We start from the raw sequence: 8,996 nt of genomic DNA, 5'->3' as shown, positions 1-8,996 counted from the left end.
GAGGCTAGATCAGTTAGGATGATGTTCACTGCAGATTAAAAGAAGGAGGGGTGATCAAATAGAAACCTATAAAATTTTAACTAAACTAGACAGGTAAATGCAGGAAAGATGTTGTGATGACTGGAGAGTCCAGAACCAGGCGTCAGAGTTATCATTCTCCTTGCTATAATCTAATATAACTTCCATTTCTCAGTATCATTACCTTCCAAATTTTATATTTGCTTTTACCATTTGTGACTGAGCTGAAGAGATAATTCTTCACCCTGGGAGTGGTGACCCTGTGGAATTTTCTATCACAGAAAGCGGTTGAGACCAAAATATTCAAGCACTTAGATATATTTCCTAAGGCCAAAGGGATCAAAATGTATGGGGAAAATGCAGGAACCCAGGAATGAGTTGGATGATGAGCCATTATCCTATTGAATGGGGGAGTGAGCTTGTTAGGATGAATGACCTGCTCCTGCAGCTATTTTCTATGTTGCTGTATTTCTATCTGCTTGTACCACAATTGTGATGTACCAATTCAAAATGGTTAGAGGATGCCACATTCAAACTGTTCAGATTTCAGCTTTCTATCAGTACTGTGGCAATTCCTGTTAACATGGGTGCACAGTACTATCTGCACTCATCCCCTGTATTTCATTATGAACAGGGTTATAAAAGTTGCAAGAAATTGTAATGTCTTGATAAGTGTCAGTGCCTATGTGAATCCTGTCGAGTATCTAACATGGCATGAATCATGACAAGCGCTTCTTATGCATGAACATCAATTTTCAATTCAGTTTTCAGAGACCCCTGAAAGCATTTTCTCTCCCTTCCTTGAGAGGGCATGTCATTCTTAAGCTATGAAAAGAGGACCTGTTTTTCGAACTGATCATTTGGTTATTTGGTAGATCAGTGTTGCTGATTTATGTTATCATGTTTGCATTGTTAGATGGGTTAAATTTTAGTGAAGATATTGAAGTTTATTCTTCTGTCTTTCCCTTTTACTCTGAATATCCTGCAAAGGCACTGCTGGTGGAAGTTCTCCAAGGCCTGTGACCCAACTCTCATTGTCACATAGATGGGCAGTGACAACAATAGTGTTGCAGACTAAAACCTTTATCCTCTTGGGACAGCTGATTCTATGCTGAATCTCTCTTTGTGTCTTAAATGTATTTAAGAATTGACCTCGACTGATTTTTGCAGACTGGCACATTCCAAGATCCAGGATTATGTGCTGAGGGATGTACTAAAGCTTGGGGCTCCCGATGCCAAAGCACAGTAGGAAAAGACCATTGTCTGAGATCTTCCTGCTGAAGTTAATTGGGTGTGTGTTCAGATATCAGACCCTCCTAGTGCCTCAATGCATGTAAACATAGTCTTGATTGTGAAAAAGTTGACTTTGGTTTGTTGGGATAGAATAAACACAAATATTTGTTTGTTTACTTGATATGGTACTGTACAGTACTGAACTGCATTTGTGACAATGTGTATATGGACAGAGTTTTTTTTTATAAACAAGGAATATTTTAAAATATTTATTTAAATATAGCCTTGTATGAATAAGAAATGATTTGAGTTTGTTTATTCTCCATATATAAAGACTGTATAGGTTCAAACAGCTCTAGTGACTATAGATATGAAGAATTTTCATGAATAATGTATATTTTAAAATAAATGGTAGCTTATTAAGGAAGATAAATAAAAACCCAAAGAATGGTGAATGCTGTAAATCAGAGACAAAAATAGAAGTTGCTGGAAAAGCTCAGTCGGCCTGGCAGCATCTGTGGAGAGAAATCAGAATCAATTGGAGCTAATCAAACGAGTCCTTCTGAGGAAGCATGACTCGCCCTGAAAAGTTAACTCCAATTTCTCTCTACAGATGCTGCCAGACCCTCAGAGCTTTTCTAGCAATTTCTAGTTTTGACTCTTATTAAGAAAGGTAGCTGCTGAGCTATGGGAAAAGTTCAACAGCTTATGAAGTCTCCCCATCGATAACAATAGCTTGAGATGAAGGGAGAAAAGCAAAATACTGCAGTTGCTTGAAATCCAAAATTAAAAACAGAAAATCCTGGTGAAACTCAGCAGGTCTGACAGCAATTATGAAGATAGAGAAATGACATTTCTTCAGAATTTCGTCTTCTGCTAGAGGTGAAGTTACTTGTCTGGGGAGAACTGAATGGAGCAGTTTATTCTTGCTGATATTGAGTGAGAGACCAATTGTTTCATATGCGGAGTTAAAGAGGTTGAGGGAGTTCTTAATATTGCTTGCTGTACAGTCACAATTTTCAGCATATCGTAGGCCACAATGTGCTGAACTTAGCCATGAATTTCATCCTGTTGGGTCAAGGGAAGCTTTGCATCCACGAAGAATAACTCCTGAGTTTTCCCTACACCTGAGGTAGGCAATTTCTTTTTACATGAGGAATTTTATGTCTCGAATCTGTTTTGACCTTTGTGTTGGAAGGCAACAGAATTTTTAGCCATGAAAGAACAATGAAGAATTTCAATTTTTTTAACCTTTTTATATAAATATAATTGTTAATGAATGGGTTCACTAATGTATAATCTAAAAGCTCTGATCTGAGCTTTTCCAGACACATGGTGCTTTTCTGTGGCAGTTTCTGCCTAATGAATAAACTAGACACCCGACCCCCACTGCTCCACATCTCCAAACGACAACTAATCCCTGTTCTCTTTATCTCTGCACCAATTCAAGGAAGGGATGAGAAGGGCCTCAGCGTTTTATCTGCCTCCAGCTTCAATTAACTCCAGTTGTACAGGTCAGATAGGTTTAGTAGAACACTGAAAGCTGAGCTTTCACTAATCACCAAGTCTGGCATCAGCTTGTATCTAAAACCTTTAGCTCATTTGTTTCAGCAGGGATAAAGAAGATATGAAAGTAACTCTATTCTGTTTGAGCAGAGAGGGATGTTGAGCAAGTATGCATTTTAGACTCCACAATAGCCCTATTTTCTTCACTGTTAACTTTAGTAACTACATGGATATGAATGAAAACTGGTGAAATGCATTGAAAACACTCGAATGCATTACATATTTCTGTTTAGTTCTGAATTTAATTTAACACCAGCTAGTGTAAGGGTTGGAGACTTGTGCTAAATCTTCCAAGAGACCTGATCCTGAAAATATGCGCTACATATTGTGCTTGAATTGCAAAATCAGGATATTTGAACACAAGACATATACCTATTTGTATACCCATAGAATCATACAGTACAGAAGAGGCCCTTTGGCTCATTCAGTCTGTGCCATTAAGATTTTATTACATGTGCCATTATGATTGAAAATAGAATTAGGTGAAGCAGCATGTCTGTGTAGCCCTCGAAGGTGCATAGTGCCTTGAGTTCCAGACTATTCCTCCTGAATAGCTGAACTGTTGCTCCCCTGTATGAAACAGCATATTTCTGATCACGAGTCTTGTCACATGCTCTGTGCCCCACCATTTTATTACTTTGTCATAACTCAAAGGGACAGCCTCCTCTCGATATCATGTCCTGCTTGACTCCTCTTGTCAGAGCCTGACTCTGTGTCTGTGTTACCACATCAAGGGTCAAACTCTGCTCAGTGCTATAGGCTGCAATTCCTGGGATTTTAAGTATTTTATTCCACCCCAGGCATCATAATTCAGTCCACAGTGGCAGTAGGTGAAAGAAGGTCTGGGCAGAGTGGGAAAAGGAATTCCAAGGAGGAGGAGAAATATTGGCATCATAAAATATTGGGGGTGATGGAACAGGGAGGTGAGGGGGAAAAGTGCTTCTATATTATTGTGAAATTCTTATGAACAATTCGACCATTGGATTAATGCCAAAAAACATTCAAACCAGCCCAGAATTTCTTTGCAGACAATAATAGGAAGTCTTTGCAATTTTGTTGCATTTCATTTATGCCAATGATGAAATGGCAGTTCTATAAATGAGTGGACTTTCAGTATTCTAGGTTTATAATAAGGCTAGTGCGATTTTCTGAAATGGTGTAATTTTTCTGGAAACAACTGAAGTATATTTATAGTTCACAGGTTGGCGCAATATTGAGGGCCAAAGGGCCTGTTCTGCAATGTATATTTCTATGTTCTATATTCAAGGCTGTTTGTAATAGGTGTGAGGCCAGTCATTAAGTCTTTTGACAGATTACATTATGCTACTATCTTTGTTAGATGAGATCCCTGTATAATTATTAAAGTGTGACAAATATGATATGCCATGAAGCTACATTATTCTATACCATAAGAAAATGACTGTACCGTGAAACAAGGTGATCCAGCCTCACTCGAGGACAAAATTTCAAGTTGTTTATTTTAATATTGCGCCATATAGATTCTTTGATAATGGGCATAAACATGTAACTTCCCAGGTTATATGTACCTTTTATCCCACTACTCATTCTGCTTTGTAATTGAATTTTCCAGACGATTTTGGAAGAGACTTGCCTGATTATAACTTCTGTTCTAAATCTGGAATGAATGGGCACAATCCATGCAGAACAGAAGACTTCATTGTGTAGGTTCCTGGCAGATGCTTGAAAATTGCTACAGGAATGAAAGGGACTATGAGTTAATTGTTAGAGATTTGTTTGTCCCTAGCTTCCTTCCTTTGTGTGAAGATCATCAACCACAGTCTACTGGTTTCAATGAGAGGAACTAACTAAAGTATGTAGAGCTAATAACTTCAAGTGAGGAAAGGAATTAAAGAGTCTTATGAAAATGGTAACAAACTCAAAACTTATGTTCTGCTATTAGTATAATTAAAATGATGTACCAAATTTTGGTGATTAAATACATATGATCATTAAGATTCAAACTTACTGTTTTGTTAAAAACTCAAAATATTCAGCAGGTCTGGCAGCATCCATGGAGGGAGAAACAGAATTAAACTTTTCAGAGCTGCCATGATTTTTAAACAAGGAAAAGGAGGGGGGTGGGGGGAGAGCGATCCAGAAACAGGAAATGGGCTGGTTGAAAGGAAGGAGAAATGAAGAAATAGGTGAGAGAGATAAAGAAATAAAAGATAGTTTTAAAGGTGGTGTAAATGGGAACACTAGAATTATCAGCAATGACTATTGTTAGAAACTTATGTGTTGGTGAAAAGTGAGGCATGAAGTTGAAACTTTTCATTTGTACAGAATAATGAGAATGCAGAATATAAAGAAATATTGTGTTCTGTCTGTGGCCAGTATATTGGTGTACCTTAAAGAGACATGGTATCATCACAGCAACATAACATTTGACTTGAAAATATAAAGTTCTCATCTTCAATCTTATCCCGGATTACTTGAAGCTTGACTGGAAGCATGCAGTTCTGTTTTAACATAGTCACTCTATATTAGCCCAGACACACATGAGCTTGAGAAATTAAATGTTTGTCTGTAACAGTCAGCTGTAACGAACCTCTCTTGGATTCTTCAACACCACGATATCTGCACACACTTTATGTTACAGGAGATATAAGAATTGCTGGAATGAGTGAGGAAATCACACTGCTGGGGGTAACACTATACCAGAGGTCGTCATCTGATATTTTCAACCTCAGTGTTGCATCTAGAATGCCAGAACACGTCTAATCAAAAAATAAAGTGTGAAATAATTGCATAGAGGCTGGTATCCTATCACTAAGTCACCCTTTATTTGCATGTGCAGAGTAACTGGCTGTGGTCAGTCAGCTCTGAATCAGACCCTGACATGAGGAGACTCTGAGTCCCCTGTCTATATCTGTCAGCCAGCACTCCATGAATGGCCCAGCTTAGCAATGTCAATTAAGGATCTAATAATCAATAAAATCCATTTGGTTCCAATCACTATAAAGTGCTATTCCTCAAGTCACCTTAAATTTATTGGAACATTGTAGGTGTGGGTGAAGTCTTAGTCAGAAGCACTGTTTCAAGTCTCACAATTAGACTTGATGATCAAGAAGATGCATATGTAGAGTAATCAAATAAGTTGACTATGAGCCTGCAACTGCTTCCAACGTAAGTCAGTGATATGTGCTAAAAGCAGGAGAGATTGTAGACTCAATATAACTATCCATAGCTCCAAGCCACAATGCCCATTTAAAAATGTGTGTAATTGCAGTAACTTGGATTCCTTGAGTTAACTGTAACACACCACTGCCACAAGGAGTGTGAATGGGCTTGAGAATAAAATGAGAAGTAACAGAAAGCTCAGGGCTATACGTGTTGTTGCACAATCTGTTCCTGGTGTCCCCAGTGTAGAGGAGACCACATGATGAGCAATTAATATAATTTATCCAATTCAAAAAAAATCACAAGTCCATCTCAGATTCACTTGGAAACAGATTGGAAGGTGAGAAGGGATGAAGTAATTTGGCAGGTATTGCATCTCCTCTGCTTGCACAGGGAATGCAAAGGGTTTAACATATGGGAACTGAATAATAGGAAGTGGTAATGGAGAAACAAGCCTCCAGAATAGAATTATTATGAGAAGGAGTTAGTGAATGGGAAAGTTCTTGCAAATTGTGTAAAATATGGGAAAATGTGTAATTGTCCATTTTGACAGAGGAATAAACAAAGCATATTATCTAGAGGGCAAGAAATTGAGATCTCTGAGATACAGAGAGATCTGGGTGTCTTTGTACATGAATTATGAAAGGTTAAAATCATAGCCATAGATATTGACAGCATAGAAAAAGACCCTTTGACCCATTGTGTCTATGTCAGTCAAACATAATCTCATAGGTATTTTAATCCCATTTCTAGCATTTAGCGAAACTCCTTGCACAGATGTACACTTGTGTTGCCAAGTCATATGTGTTATGAGTGTTTCTACCTCTGCCCACCCATACAGGCAAAAGTGAGAACTACAGATGCTGGAGTTTAGAGTCCCTTCAGGGCTTTTTCCTGAAACGTCGATTTTCCCACCCATACAGGCATTGAGTTCCAGAGCCTGTGACTAGATGAAAAGGTCAAAATTAGGAATACAGTTGGTGAAACTTTCCAATTCAGGGCAAAAGGAAGGGGCAGGGATAATAACAAGATAAAGTCAAGGTATGAAGAAATCCTGGAGCAGGAGCAAGCTAGAATGATGGTTCTTCTAGGGAAGTAATTGATTTTGGATCTTTGAAAGGTTGTAGCCAGGCAGGAGACATGTTTGGGAAGGTATGAAGTTAGAGTCTATGGAGGGGAGATCTCCAGAGAGGTGAAGTCAATGATAATTGGAAACAATGGCTTGATGCTCAGTAGTGGGATTATGGTCCTTAGGGAGACATGCTTTGTTCAGGAATTCACTGCTGATTTATGAAAGAAACAAATGGGATTTAGAAGCTGGATAGGAATTTGACTTTAACTACAGGCTTGATATACAGTCTGTACTCACTCTAACTGCTACATGAAACAAAAAAAAGTTAGAACTGGTGAGCCAGACCATAGCATAAAACCTTTCGTAATGAAGGGCTTATGCCTGAAATGTTGATTCTCCTGCTCCTCAGATGCTGCCTGACTGGCTGTGCTTTTCCAGCGTCACACTCTCAACTCTGATCTCCAGCATCTGAGTCCTCACTTTCTCATAGCATAAATTTGGTTATCTTGTCATGGATCCTAACACAATACTCCTTTAAATATTTCACTCATGGTCCTGTAAGCATGTGATTCACCTTTGAAAAACTAGATTAGATTACTTACAGTGGGAAAACAGGCCCTTCGGCCCAACAAGTCCACACCGCCCCGCTGAAGCGTAACCTACCCATACCCCTACATCTACATCTAGCCCTTACCTAACACCATGGACAATTTAGCATAGCCAATTCACCTAACCTGCACACCTTTGGAGTGTGGGAGGAAACCGGAGCACCCGGAGGAAACCCACGCAGACACAGGGAGAACGTGCAAACTCCAAACAGTCAGTCGCCTGAGGCGGGAATTGAACCCAGGTCTCCGGCGCTGTGAGGCGCTGTGAGCCACCGTGCCACCCACTAATCTTGCTCCAGTACAGTTAAGTGTGTTCTGATGGCATTCTAGTATGCATGGGTTAAATAGTCTCATTGCAATAGCCCATACTGTATTCAGATATGCCAATATGTATCATATTGCATAACTTAAAATATAATTTATTTTATGTATAATGTCAATATAACTCAGTGAAAGAAACAAAGCCTTGCCTGGAAGTTATTTTCTGTGCTACTTATTAAGCAGCTTAGATTATTGAGCTGGGTACTTTTTTGCATCTTTTTGACATTGCAGAGCACTTGATGAATTAATGAATTAATGAATGATTTTAGCCATTGCTGTCAATCTGTACACAGCAAAGCCTCCGAAATAACAATTAAATTAACAAGCAATTTGCTTTCAGGATTGAGGGAGGAAGAATATTGAACACACCAAAATCCATCAGTACATTTTCTTGAGGATGTGATAAGATGCTTTCATTGATCTGAAGAGTAAGATGGGGTTCAGCATTTTATCCCCCCAAAATATATACCTCCAACAATGCAGCATTCTCTCACAGCTGCACTGACATTTTAGCTGAACCCATAGCCGCTTGATTCAGAGTAAGGGCATTACCATTGAGACTTCACACAAACACTGCACTTACTCATATCACATTGCTATAATCGCAAGCAGAGACAGAAATACATTTGAAATAAAGTGACTATTACTTACAATGAAGCAACAAAAGCAAGGACGTCATGTGAAAATGCATACAGTTGTTCATAAATATGATCAACATAATTTTGATATCTCTGTGACCAGTAATGGGAAATATATTTAAAAAACAAGCAAACAAAATTAGTTATCATGTAAAAGGAAATTCTGTTCACAATGAATTAAAAGCAGCCTTCAAAAAATCTATTCCATTTTAAATAATCTTTTACTATGAAACTCTATTTGAACTGTATTAGCATGTCTATTCTAAGAATTCATGAACATCACAGACAGCTTTGGGGTTAAAGGCCCTGCTGAAACAGTAGACCATCTGTGTAAAACAAGCTAGTTCATTCTTTTCTAAATGAAGTTTTTGTGCATGTCTTGTGTCTTAACGTAAAAGA

The sequence above is a fragment of the Chiloscyllium punctatum genome, chromosome 23, assembly GCF_047496795.1.
Source record: "Chiloscyllium punctatum isolate Juve2018m chromosome 23, sChiPun1.3, whole genome shotgun sequence".
Classification (NCBI taxonomy): Eukaryota; Metazoa; Chordata; class Chondrichthyes; order Orectolobiformes; family Hemiscylliidae; genus Chiloscyllium; species Chiloscyllium punctatum.
The sequence above is the reverse complement of the archived record's forward strand: the minus strand, read 5'-3'. Positions refer to the sequence as shown.